General features: G+C 47.6%; 1 protein-coding gene across 6 annotated transcripts in view; it reads left to right on the top strand.

Annotated features, from left to right (window-relative positions):
- The window catches only part of MACROD2 (mono-ADP ribosylhydrolase 2), a 2,991,260-nt gene that overhangs the window by 275,118 nt on the left and 2,699,829 nt on the right, over positions 1 to 16,313 (top strand). The gene's annotated exons all lie outside the window — the stretch shown is intronic.

Below are 16,313 nucleotides of genomic sequence, written 5' to 3'. Positions count from 1 at the left end.
GCTGAAGCAAGATGTCATGGCAAGCATCACTGCTTATGATAAATTTCACTAGCGGAATCAGCCACACCCATGTTCTGTCACTGGTTCCCCTACTTTGTTGTAGCTGGGAAAAATTGGCTTGAGCGTAAAAGCCTTGATGAATTCTGCCCATATTGCATTACTAAGTCTATTACTGACAGGCAACATGCATAGTAATTATAGTATTATTGTAACATCTGTAGCTCAGAACATAGAGGGAGGTTAACGAACTAAAAAACTTCAAAAACTGTAAGATTGAGCTAGAATTAAGGATTTTGGACTCTTTGTGCCTCGATAGACACTTTTTAATGGGTGTTAAGTAAAATTGTGAATTAAAGGTGTTCTCTAGGTTTGTTGGCTTTAAAAAAACAAATGCTCAAAATGAAAGGCAACTAATGGTATAATGATGAAACAGGCTAAAAAATACACAAAGATGCACTGTGATAAATTTGGTGGATGCTAAGATCATCTAACTTAATATTATCTAGTATACGGTATTTGAAAATGTGCACAATTATAAGTGGTTCTTATTAAAAAAACATAACGTTGAAAGCAGTTTCCTTTCCCTAGGGAGGGTGTCAGTGTATTAACCCCTTAACAACTGCCGATACGCCTTTTAACGGCGGTACTTAAACCACAGCATCGTTAATTAATGGCGCTGTGGAAAAAGTGTATAGCGCCCCCCAGAGTCAGATTTTCTCTGGGATCTCGGATGCCCAGGTAGCCGAGACCCCAGAGAACATGATTCAGGACGATTTTTACCGACCCCGGGTTGCGTATGCCGGTACTAAACTGGCGTACGTGCGGCCGCAAAAATACGCCGCGATTTGCTATTTAATTTCTCTTTCCTCTGATGTGATCGCACATCAGAGGACAGAGAAATGGGTTCCCTGATCACCCCCCGATACTTACCAGTGTTCACCACGAGCGCCGCCATCTTCTTCCAGCAAAAAAATGGCAAGCACATGCGCAGTGCACCCACCGGCAGATCTTTGGGGTCTCGGCTGCCGGGGATAGCAGAGACCCCCAAAGACCATGATCGGGGTCAGTTTAAAAAAAAAAAAAAAAAAAAAAATGCAATGTCTGTCATTCACTGTCCTCTGATGTGATCGCACATCAAAGGACAGAGAAATAAAGGGATTGGGGACCCTGGCATACTTGCCGGTGTCCCTGGGTCCTCCTGCATCCCCTCCTGGCCACCGGCATCTTCCTCCGGTAAGAAAATGGCGGGCGCATGCGCAGTGCGCCTGCCGTGATCTGCCGGCCGGCAGAGGAAGATTCCTTCCTCCTGTTTCAATTTGGTCACTGTGATAGAACCTATCACAGTGATAAAAAAAAATAGTAAATAACTCCTCCCCTAACCACCCCCATAGTTAGGAAAAAATAATAAAATAGAAAAAAATATGTATTTCCATTTTCCAATTAGGGTTACAGTTGGGCTAAACTGAGTTGGGCTAAAGTTAGGGTTAGGGCTGGGGCTAAAATTGGGGTTATAGTTGAGATTAGGGTTAGGGTTGAGGTTTGGGTTTGGGTTAGGGTTGGCGTTAGGGTTAGCATTGGGATTAGGGTTAGGTTTGTGATTAGGGTTAAGGGTGTATTGGGATTAGGGTTAGGTTTGAGATTAGGATTAGGGGTGTATTGGGTTTAGGGTTTTTATTAGGGTTATGGTTAGGGTTGGGATTACGGTTAGGGGTGTTTTGGGGTTAGGGTTGTGATCGGGGTTATGGATTGGGTTGGGGTTAGGGTCGCTGTTAGAATTGTTTTTTTTTCCCTGTTTAGATACATCAGGGGGTCTCCAAACGCGACAGCCAGTTTTGCGTTCAAAAAGTCAAATGGTGCTCCCTCCCTTCTGAGGTCTGCCGTGAGCCCAAACAGTGGATTACCCCCACATATGGGGCATCGGCATACTCAGGACTAATTAGACAACAACTTTTGGAGTCCAGTTTCTCCTGTTACCCTTGCAAAAATAAAAAAAATTGGGGGCTAAAAAATTTTTGTGGGAAAAAAAGATTTTTTTATTTTAACGGCTCTGCGTCAAACTTCTGTGAAGCACTTGGACGTTCAAAATGCTCACCACATATCTAGATAAGTTCATTGGGAGGGTCTAGTTTCACTTGTGGGGGGTTGGGTGGTTTCTACTGTTTCTACTTTTTAGGCACAAAAGGAGCTCTGCAAATGCAACATGACGCCTGCAGACTATTCCATCAAAGTCTGCATTTTAAAACATCACTACTTCCCTTCCGAGCCCCGATGTGTGCCCAAACATTGGTCCCCCCCCCACATATGGGGTATCAGCGTACTCAGGACAAACTAGACAACAAATTTTTGCGTCCAATTTCTCCTGTTACCCTTGAGAAAACTAAAAATTGCGGGCTAAAAAATCATTTTTGTGAGGGGGGAAAAAAGGATTTTTTATTTTCACTGCTCTACGTTATAAATTTCTGTGAAGCACTTGGGCTGTGTGCACACGATGCGGAATTAGTGTGGATCCGCAGTGGATTTTTCCACGCAGAAACGCTGCAGTTACACAAAGTGACTTACAGTACAATGTTAATCAATAGAAAAAAAAGTGGCATGCTGCTACTTTTGTGCGGAACTTAAAGGGAACCTGTCACCCCGAAAATCGTGGGTGAGGTAAGCCCACCGGCATCAGGGGCTTATCTGCAGCATTCTGTAATGCTGTAGATAAGCCCCCGATGTTACCTGAAAAAGGAGAAAAAGACGTTATATTATACTCACCCAGGGGCGGTCCCGCTGCTGGTCAGGTCGGATGGGCGTCTCTGGTCCGCTGCGACGCCTCCCATCTTCATTACAAGATGTCCTCTTCTGATCTTCAGCCACGGCTCCGGCGCAGGCGTACTTTGCTCTGCCCTCTTGAGGGCAGAGGATAGTACTGCAGTGCGCAGGCGCTGGAAAGGTCAGACGCCCGGCGCCTGCGCACTGCAGTACTTTGTCTGCCCTCAACAGGGCAGAGCAAAGTACGCCTGCGCCGGAGCCGTGGCTGAAGATCAGAAGAGGACGTCTTGTAATGAATATGTGAGGCACCGCAGCAGACCAGAGACACCCATCCGACCGGACCAGCAGCGGGACCGCCCCTGGGTGAGTATAATATAACGTCTTTTTCAGGTAACATCAGGGGCTTATCTACAGCATTACAGAATGCATTACAGAATGCTGCAGATAAGCCCCTGATGCCGGTGGGCTTACCTCACCCGCGATTTTCGGGGTGACAGGTTCCCTTTAAGTATTTCTGACCCCTTCCATAATAGAAATCCGCAGGGGTAAAAAAATGCAGAAAATCCGCATCAATTCTGCAACAAAAACGCATAAAATCCGCTGCAAATCTGCACCCGCGTTTTCTGCCAGGAGATACAGATTATGTGCGGAAAATTCTGCACCCCAATGCGCAATGTGTGCCCATAGCCTTAGGGGTTCAAAGTGCTCACCACACATCTAGGGAAGTTACTTAATGGGTCTAGTTTTCAAAATGGTGTCACTTGTGGGGGGTTTCCACTGTTTAGGTGCATCAGGGGCTCTCCAAACGTGACATGGCATCCGATCTCAATTCCAGCCAATTCTGCATTGAAAAAGTCAAATGGAACTCCTTCTCTTCAAAGCTCTGCCTTGCGCCCAAACAGCGGTTTACCCCCACATATGGGGTATCGACGTACTCAGGAGAAATTGCACAACACCTTTCGTGGTCTATTTTCTCCTGTTACCCTTGGTAAAATAAGAATTTGTGGGCAAAAAGATCATTTTTGTTTAAAAAAAAGAAAAAAAAAAGATTTTTTTTATTTTCACGGTTCTACGTTATAAACTTCTGTGAAGCACTTGGGGGTTCAAAGTGCTCACCACACATCTAGATAAGTTCCTTAAGGGGGTTTCCACTGTTTAGGCACATCAGCGGCTCTCCAAATGCGACATGACGTCAGATCTCAATTCCAGCCAATTCTGCATTGAACAAGTCAAACAGTGCTCCTTCTCTTCCAAGCCCTGCCGTGCGCCCAAAACAGTGGTTTACCTCCAACATATGGTTTATCGCCGTTTTCAGGAGAAATTGCACAACATTGCGGTTCATTTTCTCTTTTTACACTTGTGAAAATAAAAAAAAAATTGGTTCTGAAGTAAAATGTTTGCAAAAAAAGTTAAATATTCATTTTTTCCTTCCACATTTTCAGTTCCTGTGAAGCACGTAAAGGGTTAATAAACTTCTTGAATGTGGTTTTGAGCACCATGAGGGGTGTAGTTTTTAGAATGGTGTCAAGTTTGGGTATTTTCTGTCATGTACACCCCTCAAAGTTACTTTAACCCCTTCCCGACCTTTGACGCATACGCTGCGTCATGAAAGTCGGTGCCATTCCGACCCGTGACGCAGCATATGCGTCATGGAAAGATCGCGTCCCTGCAGGCCGGGTGAAAGGGTTAACTCCCATTTCACCCGATCTGCAGGGACAGAGGGAGTGGTAGTTTAGCCCAGGGGGGGTGGGTTCACCCCCCCGTGGCTACGATCGCTCTGATTGGCTGTTGAAAGTGAAACTGCCAATCAGAGCGATTTGTAATATTTCACCTAAAAAACTGGTGAAATATTACAATCCAGCCATGGCCGATGCTGCAATATCATCGGCCATGGCTGGACACACTAATGTGCACCCACCCCACCCCTCCGATCGCCCCCCCCAGCCCCCCGATCTGTGGTCTGCTCCCCTCGGTCCTGTGCTCCGCTCCCCCGTCCTCCTGCCCGCTCCCCCCGTGCTCCAATCACACCCCCCGTGCTCCAATCAAACCCCCCCGCACTCCGATCCCCACCCCCCCGCACAGCGATCCCCCCCCGTGCTCCGAACCACCCGCCCGCACAGCGATCCCCCACTCCGTGCTCCAATCCACCCCCCCGTGTTCCGATCCACCCCCCCGTGCTCCGACGCCCCCCCGTGCCCTGATCTCCCCCCCTTATACTTACCTGGCCTCCCTGGGACCGTCTGTCTTCTTTCCTGGGCGCCGCCATCTTCCAAAATGGCATGCGCCCGCCGAATCTGCCGGCCGGCAGATTCGTTCCAGAGTGAATTTTGATCACTGAGATAGGTTATATCTCAGTGATCAAAATAAAAAAAAAAGTAAATGACCCCCCTCCCCTTTGTCACCCCCATAGGTAGGGACAATAAAAAAAATAATTTTTTTTTTTCCACTAAGGTTGGGGTAAGAACTAGGGTTAGGGGTAGGGGTAGGGTTAGGGTTAGGGTTTCGGTATGTGCACACGTATTCTGGTCCTCTGCGGATTTTTCCGCTGCGGATTTGATAAATCCGCAGTGCTAAACCGCTGCGGATTTATGGCGGATTTACCATGTTTTTTCTGCGCATTTCAATGCGGTTTTACAACAGCGATTTTCTATTTGAGCAGTTGTAAAACCGCTGCGGAATCCGCAGAAAGAAGTGACATGCTGCGGAATGTAAACCGCTGCGTTTCCGTGCAGTTTTTCTGCAGCATGTGTACAGCGATTTTTGTTTCCCATAGGTTTGCATTGAACTGTAAACTCATGGGAAACTGCTGCGGATCCGCAGCGTTTTCCACAGCGTGTGCACATACCTTTAGAATTAGGCTATGTGCACACGTTGCGGATTGGCCGCTGCGGATCCGCAGCAGTGTTCCATCAGGTTTACAGTACCATGTAAACATATGGAAAGCCAAATCCGCTGTGCCCATGGTGCGGAAAATACCGCGCGGGAACGCTGCGTTGTATTTTCCGCAGCATGTCAATTCTTTGTGCGGATTCCGCAGCGTTTTACACCTGTTCCTCAATAGGAATCCGCAGGTGAAATCCGGACAAAAAACACTGGAAATCCGCGGTAAATCCGCAGGTAAAACGCAGTGCCTTTTACCCGCGGATTTTTCAAAAATGGTGCGGAAAAATCTCACACGAATCCGCAGCGTGGGCACATAGCCTTAGGGTTAGGGTTGGGTTGTGGTTAGGGTTAGGGGTGTGTTGGGGTTAGGGTTGTGATTAGGGTTATGGCTACAGTTGGGATTAGAGTTAGGGGTGTGTTGGGGTTAGTGTTGGAGTTAGAATTGAGGGGTTTCCACTGTTTAGGCACATCAGGGGGTCTCCAAACGCAACATGGCGCCACCATTGATTCCAGCCAATCTTGTATTCAAAAAGTCAAATGGTGCTCCCTCACTTCCGAGCCCCGACGTGCACCCAAACAGTGGTTTACCCCCACATATGGGGTACCAGCATACTCAGGACAAACTGCGCAACAATTACTGGGGTCCAATTTCTCCTGTTACCCTTGAGAAAATAAAAAATTGCTTGCTAAAACATCATTGTTGAGGAAAGAAAAATGATTTTTTATTTTCACGGCTCTGCGTTGTAAACGTCTCTGAAGCACTTGGGGGTTCAAAGTGCTCACCACATATCTAGATAAGTTCCTTGGGGGGTCTAGTTTCCAAAATGGGGTCACTTGTGGGGGGTTTCTACTGTTTAGGCACACCAGGGGCTCTGCAAACGCAACATGACGTCCGCAGACCATTCCATCAAAGTCTGCATTTCAAAAGTCACTACTAGAGTTGAGCGACCTTGACCTTTTTAGAGTCGAGCCGGGTTTTGCGAAACCCGACTATGTCCAAAGTCGGGTCGAGTGAAATCGGCCGATTATGACGTAAAGTCGGGATCGACCGAAACACGAAACCCAATGCAAGTCAATGGGGCAGCATAGTCGGCAGTGAGTGGGGGCCAGGAAAACACCTAGAGTGCCCATTTTAATGTCAAAACCATCCATTCTTCTTAATGAAGCTTGTCAAGCGTAATTTACCTTAAAATAATTGGAAGGCATTTGAAATTGGGGGTCATTTGGCTAAAGTTGTGGGGGGTAGGGCTGGTTCAAGTAATTAGTGGGCCCAGTAAATCTGGACCACGTCACGGCAGTGGAGCAGGGAGAGGTAAGTATTTCAACTTTGCAAGTGCTGTGATCCTGAGCAAGCAGGGGGGGCCCACTCGTTGGCATTGGCACTGGCACAGGGCCCCTCAAAGTACAGCGGTGTGTTTGCACGGCGGGGGCGCCTCCCACCGGCAGCAACACTTTTGCGTACTATGAGAGGCCCTGTGCCAGTGACGTCGCCAACTAGTATTCCTCCCCCCACCTGATGAAGGAACCTGCACTTTCATCTGCACCTTCCTCTTTGTCCCCGTGTAAGGTGGTATGGTATGCGGGAAGAGCAACCTGACTTTCAGCAGGGTCACAATGTTGTTGTGTAGCGTGCACGGGGAATGTTGCGTTATGGGTCAATGTACCAGCAGACTCATCTATCACTGGCTGGGCAATGGGCACGATGAAGTGGAAACACAGATATAGGCCCAAAGAAGAAAGTGGGCTAAATGCAGTTCAAAATTGGTAACACAGGAATAACCAGGGGGCATTGCAGTGGAGGACAACTGGAATGAGAGGCTGACACAGAGAGTAGGGCCAAATCAGTAAGTAGTCGAAATGCAGTTCAAAATTGGCAACCGTAGTAAACAGGCGGCACAGCTTTGTTCAGTGGAGGAGAACAGCAAGGAGTGGCAGACACCGATAGTAGGCCCCAACCCAACTAGTAGGCCAAATGCAGTCTAACATTAACAACTACTTAACGAGAGGCTGAAAATGGAATTTCAGGACAGGAAACCAGGAGAACAGCAAGGAGTGGCAGACACCGATAGTAGGCCCCAAACCAACTAGTACGCCAAATGCAGTTGTTCCATTTAACCACAATTTAATGAGAGCCTGAAGATAGAAGCTCAGGAAAGGCAACCTGGGGAACACCTTGGAGTGTAACACACCATCTCTCTCCACCCCATACCCATTTTGTAGGCCTAATGCTGTGTACTTTTCTACAACTACTAAACGAGAGTCGGAAGACCGAAGCAATGGCAAGGAAACCTGGGGAACACCTTGGAGTGTAACACACCATCTCTCTCCACCCGATACCCATTTTGTAGGCCTAATGCAGTGTAGTTTTCTACAACTACTAAACGAGAGTCGGAAGATCGAAGCAATGGCGAGGAAACCTGGAGAACACCTTGGAGTGTAACACACCATCTCTCTCCACCCCATTCCCCATTTTTTAGGCCTAATGCAGCCTACTTTCCGACACCTACTAAACGAGAGCATGAAGATCGAAGCTCAGGAAAGGCAACCTGGGGAACACCTTGGAGTGTAACAACAACCTCTCTCTACACCACGGAAGGGCTGATTCTTAGGAAGGAAGGCTGTTGTAAATAAGCATTGCGCGCCCGAGGGTGATTATATTCTTATTCGGTATCTACTCACCCTCGGACGCGCCATGCTTCTTGATTTGTAATTAATGTTTATTTGCAATGTGCTTTTGACTTACTCAATTATTTTTTTAATTATTGATTTTATTAAATTAATAGTTTAACATCTTATTGGAAATAATTTAAAGGAGACGCGACAGGACAACACTCGGTGGATGCCATATCTGTGTTAACAACTCCAAAAAAACCTTTCAGTTAACTTCTTGCAGGAGAAAGTAATTGTAGCTGGTGGACCTTTTAGTACAGTTCCAGATTTTTGTTGTGTGTTTGTTTTTAATGTTAAAATGTCTGCATTTGAGATCTCAACACGATCTTATTTTTTATAATCAAAATAATTATTTTTTTATTTTAAGATGTTGGTTCAAGGGGTACACGGGCAGCAGTAGACAGGTCAGTGGAGGCCTAGTGGAAGGAGGGACCGCAGATGCGCCACTGTTTCACCCATACACAATTTGTAGGCCTAATGCAGCGTAGTTTCCAACAGCTAGTAAACGAGAGCCGGAAGATCGAAGCTCAGGAAAGGCAACCTGGGGAACACCTTGGAGTGTAACAACAACCTCTCTCTACACCACGGAAGGGCTGATTCTTAGGAAGGAAGGCTGTTGTAAATAAGCATTGCGCGCCCGAGGGTGATTATATTCTTATTCGGTATCTACTCACCCTCGGACGCGCCATGCTTCTTGATTTGTAATTAATGTTTATTTGCAATGTGCTTTTGACTTACTCAATTATTTTTTTAATTATTGATTTTATTAAATTAATAGTTTAACATCTTATTGGAAATAATTTAAAGGAGACGCGACAGGACAACACTCGGTGGATGCCATATCTGTGTTAACAACTCCAAAAAAACCTTTCAGTTAACTTCTTGCAGGAGAAAGTAATTGTAGCTGGTGGACCTTTTTAGTACAGTTCCAGATTTTTGTTGTGTGTTTGTTTTTAATGTTAAAATGTCTGCATTTGAGATCTCAACACGATCTTATTTTTTATAATCAAATTAATTTTTTAAATATTTTATTAGGTTGGTTCAAGGGGTACACGGGCCGCAGTAGACAGGTCAGTGGAGGCCTAGTGGAAGGAGTGACCGCAGACAGGCATCGAAGGCCTAAAATAATAACACATGGCTGTAGGCAATTTTAAATTGGTTCCAGGGTTACACGGGCAGCAGTGGTGTGGTCAGTGGAGGCCTAGTGGAAGGAGTGACCGCAGACAGGCATCGAAGGCCTAAAATATTAACACATGGCTGTAGGCAATTTTAAATTGGTTCCAGGGGTACTTGGGCAGCAGTGCCCTGGTCAGTGTAGTAGTAGTTGAAAGAATGTACCGCAGACAGGCATCGAAGGCCTAAAATAAAAAAATTGGGCTGGCTGTAGGCAATTTTAAATTGGTTCCAGGGTTACACGGGCAGCAGTGGTGTGGTCAGTGGAGGCCTAGTGGAAGGAGTGACCGCAGACAGGCATCGAAGGCCTAAAATAATAACACATGGCTGTAGGCAATTTTAAATTGGTTCCAGGGTTACACGGGCAGCAGTGGTGTGGTCAGTGGAGGCCTAGTGGAAGGAGTGACCGCAGACAGGCATCGAAGGCCTAAAATATTAACACATGGCTGTAGGCAATTTTAAATTGGTTCCAGGGGTACTTGGGCAGCAGTGCCCTGGTCAGTGTAGTAGTAGTTGAAAGAATGTACCGCAGACAGGCATCGAAGGCCTAAAATAAAAAAATTGGGCTGGCTGTAGGCAATTTTAAATTGGTTCCAGGGTTACACGGGCAGCAGTGGTGTGGTCAGTGGAGGCCTAGTGGAAGGAGTGACCGCAGACAGGCATCGAAGGCCTAAAATAATAACACATGGCTGTAGGCAATTTTAAATTGGTTCCAGGGTTACACGGGCAGCAGTGGTGTGGTCAGTGGAGGCCTAGTGGAAGGAGTGACCGCAGACAGGCATCGACGGCCTAAAATAATCACACATGGCTGTAGGCAATTTTAAATTGGTTCCAGGGGTACACGGGCAGCAGTGGTGTGGTCAGTGGAGGCCTAGTGGAAGGAGTGACCGCAGACAGGCATCGAAGGCCTAAAATATTAACACATGGCTGTAGGCAATTTTAAATTGGTTCCAGGGGTACTTGGGCAGCAGTGCCCTGGTCAGTGTAGTAGTAGTTGAAAGAATGTACCGCAGACAGGCATCGAAGGCCTAAAATAAAAAAATTGGGCTGGCTGTAGGCAATTTTAAATTGGTTCCAGGGTTACACGGGCAGCAGTGGTGTGGTCAGTGGAGGCCTAGTGGAAGGAGTGACCGCAGACAGGCATCGAAGGCCTAAAATATTAACACATGGCTGTAGGCAATTTTAAATTGGTTCCAGGGGTACTTGGGCAGCAGTGCCCTGGTCAGTGTAGTAGTAGTTGAAAGAATGTACCGCAGACAGGCATCGAAGGCCTAAAATAAAAAAATTGGGCTGGCTGTAGGCAATTTTAAATTGGTTCCAGGGTTACACGGGCAGCAGTGGTGTGGTCAGTGGAGGCCTAGTGGAAGGAGTGACCGCAGACAGGCATCGAAGGCCTAAAATAATAACACATGGCTGTAGGCAATTTTAAATTGGTTCCAGGGTTACACGGGCAGCAGTGGTGTGGTCAGTGGAGGCCTAGTGGAAGGAGTGACCGCAGACAGGCATCGAAGGCCTAAAATATTAACACATGGCTGTAGGCAATTTTAAATTGGTTCCAGGGGTACTTGGGCAGCAGTGCCCTGGTCAGTGTAGTAGTAGTTGAAAGAATGTACCGCAGACAGGCATCGAAGGCCTAAAATAAAAAAATTGGGCTGGCTGTAGGCAATTTTAAATTGGTTCCAGGGTTACACGGGCAGCAGTGGTGTGGTCAGTGGAGGCCTAGTGGAAGGAGTGACCGCAGACAGGCATCGAAGGCCTAAAATAATAACACATGGCTGTAGGCAATTTTAAATTGGTTCCAGGGTTACACGGGCAGCAGTGGTGTGGTCAGTGGAGGCCTAGTGGAAGGAGTGACCGCAGACAGGCATCGAAGGCCTAAAATATTAACACATGGCTGTAGGCAATTTTAAATTGGTTCCAGGGGTACTTGGGCAGCAGTGCCCTGGTCAGTGTAGTAGTAGTTGAAAGAATGTACCGCAGACAGGCATCGAAGGCCTAAAATAAAAAAATTGGGCTGGCTGTAGGCAATTTTAAATTGGTTCCAGGGTTACACGGGCAGCAGTGGTGTGGTCAGTGGAGGCCTAGTGGAAGGAGTGACCGCAGACAGGCATCGACGGCCTAAAATAATCACACATGGCTGTAGGCAATTTTAAATTGGTTCCAGGGGTACACGGGCAGCAGTGGTCTGGTCAGTGGAAGTCTAGTGGAAGGAGTGACCGCAGACAGGCTTCGAAGGCCTAACATAACAAAAATGTCAAAACAATGGTATTGTCAGTGCCAGTCATTGAAGGATGTCAGCGCCTAGACTACACATTGGTGAAGCTGTGAGAGATAATTTTGCTAGTGGTAGAGCACTGTTTGAGCTGGGGGGGGGGGGAACTGGCTTGTGGCCGGCGGTACAGGCACAGGGCCCCTCATATTACAACGGTGAGTCTGACGTTGGGTGCGCACCACCACCGCCAGAGACACTTTATTGTACTATGAGGGACCCAGTGGCAGTGCCGTCGACCAAAAGCGGGCTCACCCACCTCTTCAGACAAACAGCACTCTCAAGGGTCCAAGCGCAAAGTGGCGATAGCACGACCCCGTGTGGGGAGTTTGGCCATTTCGTGAGGTGGAAACATGTCGTATGCTGGACAATCAGGTGAAGAAAATTACGAGATTGGAAAAGTCATTCAGAATAGTCCACAGGCAAGACCTTTTCATAGGAAAGCTAGGTGTCAGCCGGGCAGGGTGGGGCAAAAGATTTTGAAATCCAGTTGTGGTTCATTTTAATGAAGGTTAGATCATCTACATTTTGGGTAGACAGACGAGTCCTTTTTTCTGTTAGTATTGAACCTGCAGCACTGAATACTCTTTCTGATAGGACACTAGCTGCCGGGCAAGCAAGCTCCTGCAATGCATATTCTGCCAATTCTGGCCAGGTGTCTAATTTGGATGCCCAGTAATCAAATGGGAATGACGGTTGAGGGAGAACGTCGATAAGGGATGAAAAATAGTTTGTAACCATACTGGACAAATGTTGTCTCCTGTCACTTTGAATTGATGCTGCAGTACCTGTCCTGTCTGCGGTCCTAGAAAAATCACTCCACAACCTGGTCAGAAAACCCCTCTGGCCAACGCCACTTCTGATTTCTGCCCCTCTAACACCTCTGGTCTGCTGGCCCCTGGAGCTCGTGTGAGAACGATCACGGGCGCTGTGTGCAGGGAATGCCAGAAGCAAACGGTCAACAAGAGTTGATTGTTTTGTTGCTAATATTAGTTCCAAGTTCTCATGTGGCATAATATTTTGCAATTTGCCTTTATAGCGAGGATCAAGGAGGCAGGCCAACCAGTAATCGTCATCGTTCATCATTTTTGTAATGCGTGTGTCCCTTTTGAGGATACGCAAGGCATAATCCGCCATGTGGGCCAAAGTTCCCGTTGTCAAATCTGCGGTTGTGCTTGGTTGAGGGGCAGTTGCAGGCAAATCTACGTCACTTGTGTCCCTCAAAAAACCAGAACCCGGCCTTGCCACGCCACCAATTTCCCGTGCCCCCGGGAAAGCTTCCTCATTAAAAATATACTCATCCCCATCATCCTCCTCATCCTCCACCTCCTCTTCGCCCGGTACCTCGTCATGTACACTGCCCTGACCAGACAATCGCTGACTGTCATCAAGGCTTTCCTCTTCCTCTGGTGCAGACGCCTGATCCTTTATGTGCGTCAAACTTTGCATCAGCAGACGCATTAGGGGGATGCTCATGCTTATTATGGCGTTGTCTGCACTAACCAGCCGTGTGCATTCCTCAAAACACTGAAGGACTTGACACATGTCTTGAATCTTCGACCACTGCACACCTGACAACTCCATGTCTGCCATCCTACTGCCTGCCCGTGTATGTGTATCCTCCCACAAAAACATAACAGCCCGCCTCTGTTCGCACAGTCTCTGAAGCATGTGCAGTGTTGAGTTCCACCTTGTTGCAACGTCTATGATTAGGCGATGCTGGGGAAGGTTCAAAGAACGCTGATAGGTCTGCATACGGCTGGAGTGTACAGGCGAACGGCGGATATGTGCGCAAAGTCCACGCACTTTGAGGAGCAGGTCGGATAACCCCGGATAACTTTTCAGGAAGCACTGCACCACCAGGTTTAAGGTGTGAGCCAGGCAAGGAATGTGTTTCAGTTGGGAAAGGGAGATGGCAGCCATGAAATTCCTTCCGTTATCACTCACTACCTTGCCTGCCTCAAGATCTACAGTGCCCAGCCACGACTGCGTTTCTTGCTGCAAGAACTCGGACAGAACTTCCGCGGTGTGTCTATTGTCGCCCAAACACTTCATAGCCAATACAGCCTGCTGACGTATGCCAGTAGCTGCCCCATAATGGGAGACCTGGTGTGCAACAGTGGCAGGTGCGGATGGAGTGTTTGTGCGACTGCGGTCTGTGGACGAGCTCTTGCTTCTGCAGGAGGACGAGGAGGAGGAGGAGGAGGAGGGGGTGCGAACGGCTACAGACAACTGTTTACTAGACCGTGGGCTAGGCAGAACTGTCCCAAACTTGCTGTCCCCTGTGGACCCTGAATCCACCACATTTACCCAGTGTGCCGTGATGGACACGTAACGTCCCTGGCCATGCCTACTGGTCCATGCATCTGTTGTCAGGTGCACCTTTGTGCTCACAGATTGCCTGAGTGCATGGACGATGCGCTCTTTAACATGCTGGTGGAGGGCTGGGATGGCTTTTCTGGAAAAAAAGTGTCGACTGGGTAGCTCGTAGCGTGGTACAGCGTAGTCCATCAGGTCTTTGAAAGCTTCGCTTTCAACTAACCGGTAGGGCATCATCTCTAACGAGATTAGTCTAGCTATGTGGGCGTTCAAACCCTGTGTACGCGGATGCGAGGCTAAGTACTTCCTTTTTCTAACCATAGTCTCATGTAGGGTGAGCTGGACTGGAGAGATGGAGATCGTGGAACTAGCGGGGGTGCCGGTGGACATGGCAGACTGAGAGACGGTGGGAGATGGTATTGTTGCCGCCGGTGCCCTAGATGCAGTGTTTCCTACTACGAAACTGGTGATTCCCTGACCCTGACTGCTTTGGCCTGGCAAAGATACCTGCACAGATACAGCAGGTGGTGCGCTAAATGGTGGTCCTACACTGCCGGAAGGGATGTTGCGTTGATGACTAGCTTCATTGGCCGAGGGTGCAACAACCTTAAGGGACGTTTGGTAGTTAGTCCAAGCTTTCAAATGCATGGTGGTTAAATGTCTATGCATGCAACTAGTATTGAGACTTTTCAGATTCTGACCTCTGCTTAAGGAAGTAGAACATTTTTGACAGATGACTTTGCGCTGATCAATTGGATGTTGTTTAAAAAAATGCCAGACTGCACTCTTTCTAGCATCGGATACCTTTTCAGGCATTGCAGACTGAGCTTTAACCGGATGGCCACGCTGTCCTCCACCAGGTTTTGGCTTTGCCACGCGTTTTGGGCAAGATACGGGCCCGGCAGATGGAACCTGTGGCGATGTTGATGCCTGCTGCGGCCCCTCCTCCTCCTCTGCTTCAGAACTGCTGCCGCCTGCACCCTGTTCCCCCAATGGCTGCCAATCGGGGTCAAGAACTGGGTCATCTAATAACTCTTCTTGTACCTCCTGCGCAACTTCGTCTGTGTCACCGTGTCGTTCGGTGGTATAGCGTTCGTGATGGGGCAACATAGTCTCATCAGGGTCTGATTCTTGATCAGCACCCTGCGAGGGCAATGTTGTGGTCTGAGTCAAAGGACCAGCATAGTAGTCTGGCTGTGGCTGTGCGTCACTGCACTCCATGTCAGATTCAATTTGTAATGGGCATGGACTGTTAACTGCTTCACTTTCTAAGCCAGGGACGGTATGTGTAAAGAGCTCCATGGAGTAACCCGTTGTGTCGCCTGCTGCATTCTTCTCTGTTGTTGTTTTTGCTGAAGAGGACAAGGAAGTGACTTGTCCCTGACCGTGAACATCCACTAACGACGCGCTGCTTTTACTTTTACCAGTTTCACGAGAGGAGGCAAAAGAGCTAGAGGCTGAGTCAGCAAGATAAGCCAAAACTTGCTCTTGCTGCTCCGGCTTTAAAAGCGGTTTTCCTAATCCCAGAAAAGGGAGCGTTCGAGGCCTTGTGTAGCCGGACGACGAACCTGGCTCCACAGCTCCAGACTTAGGTGCAATATTTTTTTCCCCACGACCACCTGATGCTCCACCACTACCACTACCCTCATTACCAGCTGACAATGAACGCCCCCGGCCACGACCTCTTCCACTAGACTTCCTCATTGTTTTAAAAACGTAACCAAACTAACGTTATTTGTTGCAGTCACACAACTTACACGGTGAGCTATAACTTCAGTATGATTTAGCTACCCCTTTACAGGTTGGTGAGACCACCGCGAAAATCAGGCACAATGTTACACACTCTTTTTTTGGTGGCTGCAAATTAGAGAGATGCCCCACACGCAGGACTGTCACTGAAGCACAAATGTTAATATTAATGTCACACTATTATTTGTTTTTTATTTTTATTTTTTTCAGGAACACTTTAGAAACCCCCCCAAAAAAAAAAGAAATTTGATTTTTGCAGGGAGAATTTAGAAAACAAATGTAACAAACTATATGCTTTCTATGGGCCACTGAGTGAGAGATGACGCACACAGGAATCAGGAGTGGCACACAAGCCCAGAGGCCAATATTTTTCTACCAATGATTGATGGAGTTATTTTCTCTGGTAGATTTTGGAACCCAAATCAAGGAAAAAAAATATAGGCTTTCTATGGACCACAATTGGAGAGAGAGAGAGAGAGAGAGAGAGAGAGAGAGA

This window comes from Ranitomeya imitator, chromosome 5, assembly GCF_032444005.1.
Source record: "Ranitomeya imitator isolate aRanImi1 chromosome 5, aRanImi1.pri, whole genome shotgun sequence".
NCBI classification, from domain to species: domain Eukaryota; kingdom Metazoa; phylum Chordata; class Amphibia; order Anura; family Dendrobatidae; genus Ranitomeya; species Ranitomeya imitator.
The sequence above is the reverse complement of the archived record's forward strand: the minus strand, read 5'-3'. Positions and strand labels throughout refer to the sequence as shown.